Raw genomic sequence first — 14,298 nt, forward strand, 5'->3', positions numbered from 1 at the left:
TAAAACTCTGAAAAAGCATCAGTTTGTCTGCTTATAATTTAATCATCTAGATAACTACCAGAAGAAAGAAAAAACCAGAGCTTGGCCACAAGACAGAGCTCATGCAGAAATGATAAAGATGCTATCAACTGGCAACATGAAGAAATTATGCAAAATAATTGTTTTTCCTTACATTTTACCAGTTTCCTCATTCATTTTGGTGCAGATAGAGGCCAGATAATAAAAGGCTTCTGGATGTTAACTTATTGAAAAGTTATCTTCACTGGTACATTCTGAAGCTTATGGAAAATGACTTAACATTATAGGTATGACCCATTATGGGCAGGGCTTAATTAATAAATAAGTAAGCTCATAAAAACTTAAATTTGTTTAGAGCAGTGCTTCTCAAACATTAGTATTCATAAGATCCATCCAAAGGTCTTAGCTGAAATATAGATTTCCAGTCCTTAGCCCCTAGAGACAGTGATTCAGTAGGTTGTAAATGAAGGCCATTTATTTGTTAGTTGTTCAACAAAATCCCAAGTAATATTGATGGTGACAGTTTTTCTAGTCAATGGTTGAAGTGGCTTCTTTATTCAATGTTTAAAAACTACTTTTAGTGCCATATTGAAGCATAGATTGTGAATCGTGAGAGTGGTGAAAGTGAAAGTTGCTCAGTCCTGTCTGACTCTTTGCAACCCCATGGACTACAGTTCATGGAATTCTCCAGGCCAGAATACTAGAGTGGATAGTATTTCCCTTTTCCAAGGGGTCTTCCTAATCCAGGGATCAAACTCAGGTCTCCTGCATTGCAGGCAGATTCTTTACCAGCTGAGCCACAAGGGAAGCCCAAGAATACTGGAATGGGTAGCCTATCCCTTCTCCAGTGGATCTTCCCAATCCAGGAATCAAACCAAAGTCTCCTGCATTGTGGGTGGATTCTTTACCAACGGAGCTATCAGGGAAGCCAAAGAGAGGTTATGGTGTGTTCAATTATTCTACTTAGTGATGCATGCAGACCCAGTTTAGAAAGACTTATAAAACAAAAGATAAAATGAAAGAGTTGAAGTGCTTACAGTGTTATCGAGTGTGGTGACCTCTGCAAGCTTACACATGTACACGTAAACTCTATGCCTATACAAGCTTACATTTTTTAAGAAAGAAATTAAACAAAGAAAGATACAAGTCAGCATGTACTTACAAATTCTGGTAGTCTATGTAAAATAAAACTGTGTTTCAGAAGACCAGGTGGACCTTCATTCAGGAAATCCACATTTAAAGTCAAATTTGCATGTTGAGTAGAAGTTAGCAAAAGCAAGAGAAAAGTACACTAGGAAGATGGAGTATCAAGTTCAAATACCTCCTTGCTATGTTGGAAGAAGCCCAGAGAGTTGAAACATAGAAGGAAGTCCACAGCAGGAGTAAGTTTGGGGTACAGATAGGTGGATAGGGCCTTGTATTCTAGGTTAAGAAATGTGGATTTTAGTCCACGTGCAGTAGAAAGTTGAAGGGTTTTTAATAAATCTTAAAGATTTATATGTTTCAGGATCACTTTTGCTGATCTGATGTCTTTGGTTTTGGTTGTGCTGGTCTTCGTGTGGTGCATGGGTTCTGCCTTGAGTCTCACAGGCTTGTCTCATTGAGGAGCACAGGTTCTAGAGTGTGAGGCTCAGTAGCTGCAGTGCACAGGCTTAGATGCCCTGCAGCAGGTAGGAACTTAGCTCCCTGAGAGGGATCAAACCCGTGTTGCCTGCCTTGGAAGATGGACTTTCAACTGCTGGACCACCAGGAAAGTTCCCTTGCTGCTCTGTTTAAAATGGATAGAAAAAACTAAGAGTTAGGTGGAGAGACCATTTAGAAGTCTATTGACAATCTCTATTTAACAGACCATGCTACTGTAAATCATTATATTAGCTTTGATCTTATTTCCTATTAGTTAACTCTAAAATGAATACATCTGGAATCCTCTCTGCCTGCTATTTGGCATTACTATATCCAATAACTTTTGGATATCATTTTATTACACAGTGATTACCAGTGAAAGTACATATTTATTTTCAGAAGCTCCCATCACTCTTTTTCTCTTTTTTTCCTCCCTTAAGTATCCCAGTGGTATTAGTGCCTGACTGGTTCATTTCCCCCCAGATAGGACATGAATTGTGAGTTGTGGTTAAAACCTCAGGCTTTGAGATCATGCTGCTAAAGGTCATAACAGGCTTCATATCAAGATTCTTCTACTAAGTTATTTGTCTGCTCAATTCTCTATCTTGATTCTGTCATCTACAAAATGAGAATTCTGTGAAGACCTACCTGAGCACACTAACACAGAAAGCTCTCCAAAGGTCTTAATTATCATTATGTAAAATCAAAATAGAAACATTTCTATACAATTTATACTTCCTTGAAAATATTCTGATTACAAATGCAGATGGATGATTTCCACTTAGGGAACCGTTTGTTGCAAACATTAAACATAGGGAAGTTGAAAAAAAATTGATATCTAATTTAATCTCAATTAAATCCAGTGCAGGTCAGCCACTGATGTATTCAGAGAGAAACAGGATAGAAAATATGCACTCATATCTGAAGGCTATACTTTATTACAAAAAATATTTTTTCATAAAAAGTAGGGAACTGTAACCAATAGATATCTGTAGAAATCTGTAGATTTTATTAAACATAGATAAAATCTTTTAATAATGGGGCAATCAAAGATAAACTGGTATTCAATTCACTTGAAAGGGAACTGATCAGAATAAAGGGAAAAATAACAACAATGACATGAAGAAGGACATGGTTACCCAGTCTAGTAGTCTGGTCTGGGAAATTCCATGGACAGAGGAGCCTGGTGGGCTACAGTCTCTGGGGTTGCAAGAGTCGGATACGACTGAGCGACCCGACCGTACTACCACCACCAACAGCAATGATACAAAGCACAGCTCAACACATGGAAGAATTAAGTGAAATTACTTAATCATCTTTCAAGTTCAGACATTTAAGTTTTTCAAGCACATCATTTACTATCACTGAGATGAGCTCTGAGTAAATGTCACTCAGTGAACTAACTCAATGGCTGTTCTCCATTATTATTAATTATTGTTTGTAATTAGGATGGCTAAATTAGAAGTACTTATGTCCTAACAATGTTATATGCTAATATTACACCTTAAGTCTTCTAAAAACAAAAAAAATGATGAATATATTTACAAAGCAAATTTAATTCCAGTTCGAATGACTGAAATTTTATCCTTTTTTGTTTTATGCTTTTATTGAAGGATAATTGCTTTACAGAATTTTGTTGTTTTCTGTCAAACCTCGACATGAATCAGCCATGCCAGAAGGAGGGGAGCCTCCCTATGAACCTCCCTCCCATCTCTCACCCTATCCCACCCCTCTAGATTGATACAGAGCCACTGTTTGAATTTCCTGATCCAAACAGCAAATTCCCCTTGACCATCTATTTTATATACGGTATGTAAGTCTCCCTGTTACTCTTTCCATACATCTCACCCTCTCCTATCCTATTTATGATATATGTCCATCTGTTAACACTCAAAACATGAATGTCCTTGCCTATAACATATTTATAAAAGCAATATAAACCAGGAAAACAGATTATTTTCCATATGAATATTGCTTACACCTGGTAAGAATCTCTTGCGTTATTATAAAACATGATGTGAATTAAGATATGGTTTAATAGAATGATGTTTGAATTGTGATCATTTCATTTCATGGAGATATATATATATGTTAACTAATATATGTGTTAAATATTATATATTGCTTTAAATATTATATATTAATATGTTAAATATTATATGTGCTAAATATTATAAATATTATATATGTTAAATACTTAAATAACAACATTCATATCATAGAGTCAACAATCAATTTATTCATTCAGCAAAATTTTTAAGGATTTTCTATTACTATGCCTCAAACATTTTTCTCCATGCTTGGATCTGAACCATAAAATTAACATACCAGATCTCACAGTGCTGACTTTCTACAGAGAAAGATGTGCAATATATTGTTAAATTATAAATATTACTGATATATAATTTATATATACTCAATATTTCAGGAAGTTAAAAACATTATAAAGGAAAAAAATTGGAGAGCATCCAGAGCACTCAAGAGGATCCTCTTCTAGAAGAGGTGGTCAGGGAAGGGGGCTCTGAGGATGGGAGTTGACAGAGTCTGGAGGAAGCATAGGGACCTATAAGGCTTCTGGCAAAGGAGCATGCCAGGCAGAAGAGATGCCAGCATAATTCTGTAGATGGAAACTGCCTTTAGATGCTCTGGCAGTAGCCAGGGGCCACTACAGTTGAATCAGGATGAATATGGAGAAGAGCAGGAGTCAAGAAGGTTGAGGAGGCTACTGGGAGCCTCATAATTTAACTCCAAGGCCTCTTCTGGAATTCCACTTTACTGTGTGTCAAAAAAGAGAGATCACTGGAGATTTTTGTTCTGGTTTGGTTTTAATTGAGGTACAGTTGCTTTACAATGTTGTGTTGGATTCTGCTCTGCAACAGTGTGAGTCAACTGTATGTATACATATGTCCCTCGGATCTCCCTCCTCCCACCCCTCATCCCACCCGTCCTGGTCATCGAGGAGCACCCAGCTGAGCCCCCTCTGCTACACTGCAGCGTCCCACTAACAACCTATCTTATACATGGTAGCGTTTATATGGCTGTCCCAGTCTTAACTGAAGGATTTTGACCAGAGGAATAACCAATCTGTGACAAGTGTGAACACGACATTGGTTGTGAGTGGCAAGCTGACTTGTAAAGGCACAGAATGAGACAGGAGAGGGAGCTGTCATTGTCGTCCAGAGGAGAGAGAATTGTTTGCTTAAGGATTTCAGTCTTGGGACTGTGACAACTGGTTGCATCGCAGAATGTAGGCTCTATTTTGAAGAAATGTACTGGATATGCAAAGTTTAGAAAAAGTAAGCTATCCATGCTACTCCATTAACTGTAAGATAAAATCCCTCTGCTTTTATTATTATTTTTTAAAAAGTTTTTATCTAAGTATAGTTGATTTACAATGTTGTATTAATTTCTGCTGTACAGCAAAGTGGGTCAGCTATCCATTTACAGACATTCCCTCTTTTTTTGATTTTATTGCCATTTAGGTCACCACAGAGCACTGAATAGAGTTCCCTGTGCTATACAGTAGGTTCTGATTAGTTATCAATTGTATACATAGTAAAATAGTGTATATATGTCAACCCCCAAGCTCCCAATTTATCCACCCCCATGTCCCCCTTGGTATCCATATATTTGTTCTCCATGTCTGTGTCTCTATTCCAGTTTTGCAGATAAGGTCATCTATATCATTTTTCTAGATTCCACATATATGCGTTAATACATGATATTTGTTTTTCTCTTTCTGACTTATTTCACTCTGTATGACAGTCTCCTCTGTTTTCTGATTCTTCATGATCTGACTTCTGTCTCCAAAGCCTTTTTTGCCACCAAATTCCAATATTTTATTTTCTTGTGATTGTTTTCTCTATTTCCATATTTGTCCATTTTTGTAATATTCACTTTTTCATGCCTCCCAAACAAATTCAAATTTTTCATTCAAGATTCACTTCTTCCGGGAAAACTTCCTCAAACTCTTAAAGCAAGATGAGGATGCTCCTGTGTTTTATTAAACTTAAGCTTTCTGTCTCTCTCTTTCTTTATTTTTTGGCCCTGCCTTGCAGCATTCCAGACTTTAGTCCCCTGACTAGGGGTTGAACCTGTGCCTCCTGCTGAGGGAGCATGGTGTCTTAACCACTGGACCACCAGGGAAAGCCTTTAAATTCAGGTCTCTGTCTCTCACTGACACACATGCACTCACACTCCCAAAAAATGCACACAGACAGATATTGACACAACATATATCTTATTTATTGCATCATGTGTGAAATTTCTTTTTTTTTAACTGATAAAAAGAGGATTAAAACTGGATTATCATGACCTTTTTTTTAAAATTTATTTTAATTGGAGAATGATTACTTTACAATATTGTGATGGTTTTTGCCATACATCAACATGAATCAGCCACTGGTACACATGTGTACCCCCATCCTGAGTCCCCTCCCATCTCCCTCCCGACCCTATCCCTCAGGGTTGTCCCAGAATACCAGCTTTGAGTGCCCTGCTTCATGCATTGAACTTGCACTGGTCACCTGTTTTACATATGGTAATATACAGGTTTAAATGGTATTCTCTCAAATAATCCCACCCTCACCTTCTCCCACTGAGACCAAAAGTCTGTTCTTTGTGTTTCTTTTGCTGCCCTGCATATCGTATCATCAGTACTGTCTTTTCTAAATTTCATAAATATGCATTAATGTATAATACTTGTCTTTCTCTTTCTGACTTACTTCACTCTGTAATAGGCTCCAGTTTCATCCACCTCATTAGAACTGACTCAAATGTGTTCCTCTTTATAGTTGAGTAATATTTCATTGTGTATCTGTATCACAACTTCCTTATTCATTCATCTGCTGATGGACATTTAGGTTGTTTCCATGTCCTAGCTATTGTAAATAGTGCTGCAAAGAATATTGGGATAATATGTCTCTTTCAGTTCTAGTTTCCTCTGTGTGTATGCCCAGCAGTGGGATTGCTGGGCCATATGGCAGTTCTATTCCCAGTTTTTAAAGCAATCTCCACACTGTTCTCCATAGTGGCTATACCAGTTTGCATTCCCACCAACAGTGTAAGAGGGGTCTAACCATTTTCTTCACACCTTCTCCAGCATCTATTGTTTGTAGACTTTTTCATGATGGCCATTCTAATTGGTGTGAGATGATACCTTATTGTGGCTTTGGTTTGCATTTCTCTATTAATTAGTGATACTGAACATCTTTAAAAGAGATGGGAATATCAGACCATCTTACCTGCCTCCTGAGAAATATGTATTCAGGTAAAGAAGCAACAGTTATAACTGGACATGGAACAACAGACTGGTTCCAAATTGGGAAAGGAGTACATCAAGGCTGTATATTGACACCTGCTTATTTACCTTATATGCAGAGTACGTCATATGAAATGCTGGGCTGAACAAAGCACAAGCTGGAATCAAGATTGCTGGGAGAGATAACAATAACCTTAGATACGCAGATGACATCACCCTTATGGCAGAAAGCGAAGAAGAACTAAAGAGCCTCTCGATGAAAGTGAAAGAGGAGAGTGACAAAGTTGGGTTCTGTATAGTGCCTGAATAGTAGTGGTGAGAGTTGACACTCTTGTCTTGTTCCTGATTTTAGAAGAAATGCTTTTAATTTTTCATCATTGAGGATAATGTTTGCTGTGGGTTTGTTTTATACAGCTTTTATGTTGAGGTATGTTCCTTCTATGCCTCCTTTCTGGAGAGTTTTATCATAAGTGAAAGTTGCTCAGTCATGTCCAACTCTTTACAACCCCATGGACTATACAGTCCATGGAATTCTCCAGACCAGAATACTGGAGTGGGTACAGACCAGAATACTGGAGTGGGTAGCTGTCCCCTTCTCCAGGAGATCTTCCCAACCCAGGAATCAAACCCAGGTTTCCTGCATTGCAGGCAGATTCTTTACCAACTGAGCCACAAGGAAGCCCAAGAACACTAGAGTGGGTAGCCTGTCCCTTCTCTAGCAGATATTCCTGTCCCAGGAACCAAACTGCAGTCTCCTACATTGCAGGCGGATTCTTTACCAGCTGAGCTACCAGTGGGTGTTGAATTTTCTCAATGACTTTCTCTGCATCTATTGAAATAATAATATGGTTTTTATCTTTCAGTTTGTTACTATGGTGTATCACATTGATCTATTTGTGAATATTAAAAAATCATTGCAACATTGAAATAAAGCCCACTTGATCATGATGTGTGGTTGGCTAGAATTTTGTTGAGGATTTTTTCATCTATGTTCATCAGTGATATTGGCCTGTAGCTTTCTTTTTTTGGTGGCATATTTGTCTGGTTTTGGTATCAGAACTGTGGTGGCCTCATAGAATGAGATTTTTCTTCCTCTGCAATTTTCTGGAAGAGTTCAAGTAGGATAGGTGTTAACTCTTCTCTAAATTTCTGGTGGAATTTACCTGTGAAGCCATCTGGTCCTAGACTTTAGATTTTTGAGTACAGTTTTAATTTCCATGCTTGTGATTGGTCTTTTCATACTTTTTATTTCTTCCTGGTTCAGTTTTAGAATGTTATACTTTTCTAAGTATTTGTCCATTTCTCCCAAGTTGTCCATTTTATTGGCATATATGAACTTCCTTTTCTTACTCCTAGAATGTATAGACTCTAGGTTCTTTTAGGTAAAAGACACAATGATTTTATTTTGTATTATTGACTTCTAATTCAGGGCCAGATACATTCTAGCTGCTAAATAGACAAATACATGAGGACATTTTTCTCAATTTTATATTAGTTTTATAAAAACACATTTTATTTTGCCTAATAGTATATGTAGTACATATTAATTTAGATTACATAAATATTTCTGAAATATTGAATGCCTGAGGGTTATATACAACAACTTTATTTATGTGTAGTTACTTAAAGAAAAACAACTCTTTGAGGACTGTTTGGGGAAGAGGCTGATTTTTGCACCCCATAGAGTGCAGGTGTATTAAACTATAAGGACTGTAGGAAGGCAATTTTGGCATAAACACATCTTTCTGTCTGTAAATATAAAGCTCATCTATTAAAAAATCCTTTATTATGTTTGAAGAATTCTTGAGAATTATAAATGAGATTTACTGAATGATAAAACATAAAGCCCTTCATATTCCCTATTCTTGTTTAATATTTATAACAAAGTTGGCTTAAAGCTCAACATTCAGAAAACAAAGATCATGGCATCTGGTTCCATCACTTCATGGGAAATAGATGGGGAAACAGTGGAAACAGTGTCAGACTTTATTTTGGGGGGCTCCAAAATCACTGCAGATGGTGACTGCAGCCATGAAATTAAAAGACGCTTACTCCTTGGAAGAAAAGTTATCACCAATCTAGACAGTATATTCAAAAGCAGAGACATTACTTTGCCGACTAAGGTCCATCTAGTCAAGGCTATGGTTTTTCCTGTGGTCATGTATGGATGTGAGAGTTGGACTGTGAAGAAGGCTAAGCGCCGAAGAATTGATGCGTTTGAACTGTGGTGTTGGAGAAGACTCTTGAGAGTCTCTTGGACTGCAAGGAGATCCAACCAGTCCATTCTGAAGGAGATCAACCCTGGGATTTCTTTGGAAGGAATGATGCTAAAGCTGAAGCTCCAGTACTTTGGCCACCTCATGCGAAGAGTTGACTGATTGGAAAAGATTCTGATGCTGGGAGGGATTGGGGACAGGAGGAGAAGGGGACGGCCGAAGATGAGATGGCTGGATGGCATCACGGGCTCGATGGACATGAGTCTGAGTGAACTCCGGGAGATGGTGATGGACAGGGAGGCCTGGCGTGCTGCGATTCATGGGGTCGCAAAAAGTCAGACACGACTGAGCGACTGAACTGAACTGAACTGAACAATACACTTTGGCAATTTATTAAAAGAAAAAAAACCCATCAAATGATTATATTGAGAACTTTGTTTCTGAAATACACTTGCAGAAAGTTTTCAAATACACATAATAACTTCTATAGTACTTTGCAGCTATTAATGTTGCATTTTTTCCCCAAAATCATACAATGTATTATTAAAACAACACAGTTCTAGAAAATACATTTCTTTCTGATCAGCGGTGTAAGATGAAAGTATATGATGTTTTCTGAAGGTTCAAGAACTATTTGTAAGACTTGTCCCTCAAGAATTGTGAAGCTTTCAAAGGATATATTGTAGCAAAAGGAAAGGATAGTTTAATACACAGCCTTCTCATCATATGCTGTGAAAACTGTGATGCCAATTTTTGGATATTCAGCTTTGAATTAAAATAACACACTTTTAAAATAGTTCTTTCCCTTACAAATATGTACTTAACAGAAATGGGGTACCTAGAATATATCCAAGTGACACAGTGTTCTGTGGGATCTTCACTTCCCAAATAAGCATCAAACCTGAGACCCTGGCAGTGAAAGTGCAGAGTCCTAACCACTGAACGGCAAGAGAATTCTCAATCATATTGTTATTTCAATCAGTTGTGTCAGTTACATCCTACTTATAAACAGTAACTGTATATCTTAAAAGATGAAACAAAAATCAGGGCTGTTCTGAGGCTTTAGAGCTGCTGTCATCAGAGCTCACATCATCACAGGAGTGTTGAACTGGTGACCAGACACCTGAATTCCATCATTACCACAGTCTTTGCTTCAGTGGTTCAATAGCAAAACATTAAGTCACATGTCCTCTCCAGAAACCACAGAGGAAGTATTTGGTCCTCTTATTTGTCCTTTTGCAAAGACTTGGAAATTTCCCTCAAAGAAAATCATTATGATAACAACAGGAAAATATACTTAAATACTGAATAGCAAGACCAAGTCAAATATTTATTATATCAGTGCAGTTTATGCTAATGTCAGGAATAAAACTGTAATTTCCCTGTAGATAAGGCTCATCTTTTCTATCTGGAAAATCTAGGCTTTCTAGTCTGAGATAGAATAGATATTTCCAGAGTTACAACTTGGACCAGCACATAAAGCTTTTTAACATACTTGCTCTATGACAATATTCTACACTCAGCAGTTCCTAAATGGTACAGACTGTCTTCCACATCTAGATACTGAAGCAAGAATGAGAAACCATTCTCGGTGCTAAGCATTGTCCCATAACAAATCTTCTAATGTCATTACCATAACTGCCACATTGTGTCAAGCGGGCACCAAAGAGTCAGATGACAGAGATTATTTGGTGTCAAATAAGTCTCTGGAGTAAAATTCAAATTTTACTCTTTGAACAGGGTGCCATATAGATTCCCCAAATTTGTCTATGAGAATTGTACCTTAGGATGTTTCTAAAGATCCTTTAGGTTTCTTTGTCCTTTTTGGCACATAAATCCTAAGTCCTAACAACTGGTAGGCACATAGAGAATGAAGGATGCTTGCAGGCCAAATTCCTATACAACCCAAGCTCCCAAGCCCTTCAATCACTATTGAGATGCCACCTAAATCTTACTTACAAAATTTTAAAGTGTGCATTCTTCTTAAAGTTTAGCTTTGTTTTTTTTATCCCAATAAAGCATTTCTTCACCCCAATCTGCTACAGCATATATTCCCTGGTGGCTCAGAGGGTAAAGTGTCTGCCTACATTGCGAGAGACTTGGGTTTGATCCCTGGGTCAGGAAGATCCCCTGGAGAAGGAAATGGCAACCCACTCCAGTATTCTTGCCTGGAAAATCCCATGGACAGAGAAGTCTGGTAGGTTACAGTGCATGGGGTCGCAAAGAGTCAGACATGACTGAGCAACTTCACTTTCTTCTTTCTTCACCCCAATCTGCTACAGAATATATCTACCTCTAAACATATGCTTTAACTTTATGTAATTTTTGTGTTAGAGATTTGACTAGCAAGTGTCAGGTAACTTTTTTTTTTTTTTCTGATCACTTGTTTCACTGGGGCTTCCCAGGTGGCTTAGTGGTAAGGAACCCATCTGCCAGTGCAGGAAACACAGATTTGATCTCTGAGTTAGAAAGACCCTCTGAAGGAGGAAATGGCAATCATTCCAGCATTCTTGCTTGGGCAATCCCTTGGACAGAGGAGCCTGGTGGGCTACAGTCCATAGGGTTGCAAAGAGTCAGACACAACTTAGTGATTCAGCAAGAAAACAAGTGGTTTTACTATATATTAATATACATTTATGCAGATATGGCATGTGTCAATGGAGAATATATCTCATGTATTAGGCAAATACCTATGCAAACCATCCCCAGACATTAGAGACCTAACACATTAGAAATGTTTAGCTCATGTTACAGTGCAGCATTGTGGGTGATTTTACATTCTGGCTCCTTTCAAGTGTGATTCTGACATCCCTGAATGTTAGCATTCTCTTCTATACCTTCAGCATTTTATGGGAAGGTGAGGGAAAGAGTGTGGAGAAGCATATGAGAGGTTTTCATGGGCCAAGGTTGGAAGTGGCCAAACACAACTCCATTCTCGTTCTGTTAGCTACAACTCAGCTACATAGCCCTACCCAACTGGGAGAGAGGTAGGGGAATGTATTCTAGTTGGGTAATAACCTTTCCCAGAGAAAACGAGTTTGATAAAGGACTAGCCAGGCTCTGCTACAGTCATCAAGGCAGACCACCATTTAGGAGCCTTTCTGTTACTGCTCCTTGAAACTTTAATCAAAACTTATGATGCTCTCTCAACAACAAGCACTTCCAGATAATTTTTAAAACTACCCCTTTAAACATTTCTGTGAATTATCAAGGGCTCCTATTTTCAAAAAGATAAAGAGCCTCATGGAAATAGGCTTGTCTTCTCTTTGACCCTTCAGCCACAGGGGTCTTGTAATACCAAATCCTCAAATCCAGCTCTGAAAATCATGCCTCTCTTGACAGCTCTGCTGCTCAGCCACTCAGTCATATCTGATTCTTTGGGACCCCATGGACTGTAGCCCACCAGGCTCCTCTGTCCGTGGGATTTCCCAGGCAAGATATAGCTCTTTTACATGCATTTTCTCAAAATGTGATACTTTACATCTATCTAAACATGGTACAATTTACTCTATTCTATGACTAGAGAGAAAGTATTTGGCTTAGAGAATACAGAGCTATGTATGCTAATCAGTAACTGTTCAATAACAATCACTTAAATTATTTCTCTAAGGCATGATGCCCTCCAGGACTATGCTCTAATACAATCTGGGACAATACTGTAAGGCTCCAGGCAGTCACATCCCACCTGAGCTCCAGGGAGGAGAGCTCTCCCTCCCTCAGTCTTTCCTTCCACTTCTTCGCACTGAGCAATGCCCCAGTTAAACAGGATGTTAAATTTGGAGACGCCTTTGGGATATTAACTTTAGAAGTTAGATGAGTATACATATGTGTGTTTATGTGTGGTGTTCCTGGAGGGCAAAGAGTGAGCATTTACTTTTATGTCATAATACATGAGTAGAAATGATGCCCAAAAGCCTTCTTCAGCCTAGTGCTTACTGGATTAGTAAAATGTTTAAATATATTACAGCTAATCAGTATCAATACATTTGTCTTTGAGCATCTTCTTATTCCGGCCGTGATGTCTACATTGCATCTTGCTTATACGTGTAAGAGTGCCAATTTCTTAAAAATATTCCAGCTTTGTAGTCATTTACAAATGTATAGATGAGTCTTTGAAGTCTTAACCCTTATGACTGCTTGTTATTTCTTTATTTTATACCTCTGTGTGCAAGTGGGTTTAGTTGCTTAGTCATGTCTGACTCTTGGTGATCCTATGGACCATACGTAGCCTGTCAGGCTCCTCTGTCCAGGGGGTTCTCCACACAAGAATACTGGAGTGCATTATCATGCCCTCCTCCAGGGGATCTTTTCCAACCTAGGGATCAGACCCACGTCTATCACATCTCCTGCATTAGCCACAGGTTGTTTACCACTGTCACTACCTGGGAAGCCCATTTTATAGCTCTACTTAATACCAAGACTACACTTTTCTCTTCCATTTTTCCTTTCCAGATCTCACCAATTTCCTGAGAATTTCAACCTTAGGCTGACATGACCCTACAACTGCAGAGTCAGAGTCATTTTAATATTTTGACCTAGCATCTCTCCCAGGCTTCCTTGATGAGAACTAAATCTTTGGCAGGTGTCTTCTCTCTTTTTTTTCTTTTTCACATTGCTATTTCCATGTAACTTTCTGAAAACATATGTTTTGGGCTCAGGATTTTTAGCAGTTTTTCTGGATACTCTGTTCAATAATTTATATTATATGACCACCCTGCCAAAAGAGCTACCTACCTAAGGTGGTGTCCCCGACTGTGCTAAAGATATATGTTTGAAAGAGACATACAGATTATTGAAAATTCCAAGTGGTGTCCTTACCAGCAGACATATTTATGTGGTTGGGAAATAAAAAGTTTAAGAGGCAACGATTATGAATGCCTATTATTAAATGTTCACTTTTTTTTTTCTTTTTTTACTAGAATTTACTTTCATCCAGACTTTCCAGGTGGCACTAGTGGTAAAGAACTTGCCTCCCAGTGCAGGAGACATAAAGAGATGCAGGTTCGATCCCTGGGTCAGGATGATCCCCCAGAGGAAGGCATGGCAAACCCACTCCAGTATTCTTGCCTGGAGAATCCTATGGACAAAGGAACCTGGCATGCGACAATCTATAAGGTTGCAAAGAGTTGGACCTGACTGAAGGACTTAGCATGCACACATTTATCCAGTGTATTTATTGTT

The sequence above is a fragment of the Ovis canadensis genome, chromosome 12, assembly GCF_042477335.2.
Source record: "Ovis canadensis isolate MfBH-ARS-UI-01 breed Bighorn chromosome 12, ARS-UI_OviCan_v2, whole genome shotgun sequence".
Taxonomy (NCBI): domain Eukaryota; kingdom Metazoa; phylum Chordata; class Mammalia; order Artiodactyla; family Bovidae; genus Ovis; species Ovis canadensis.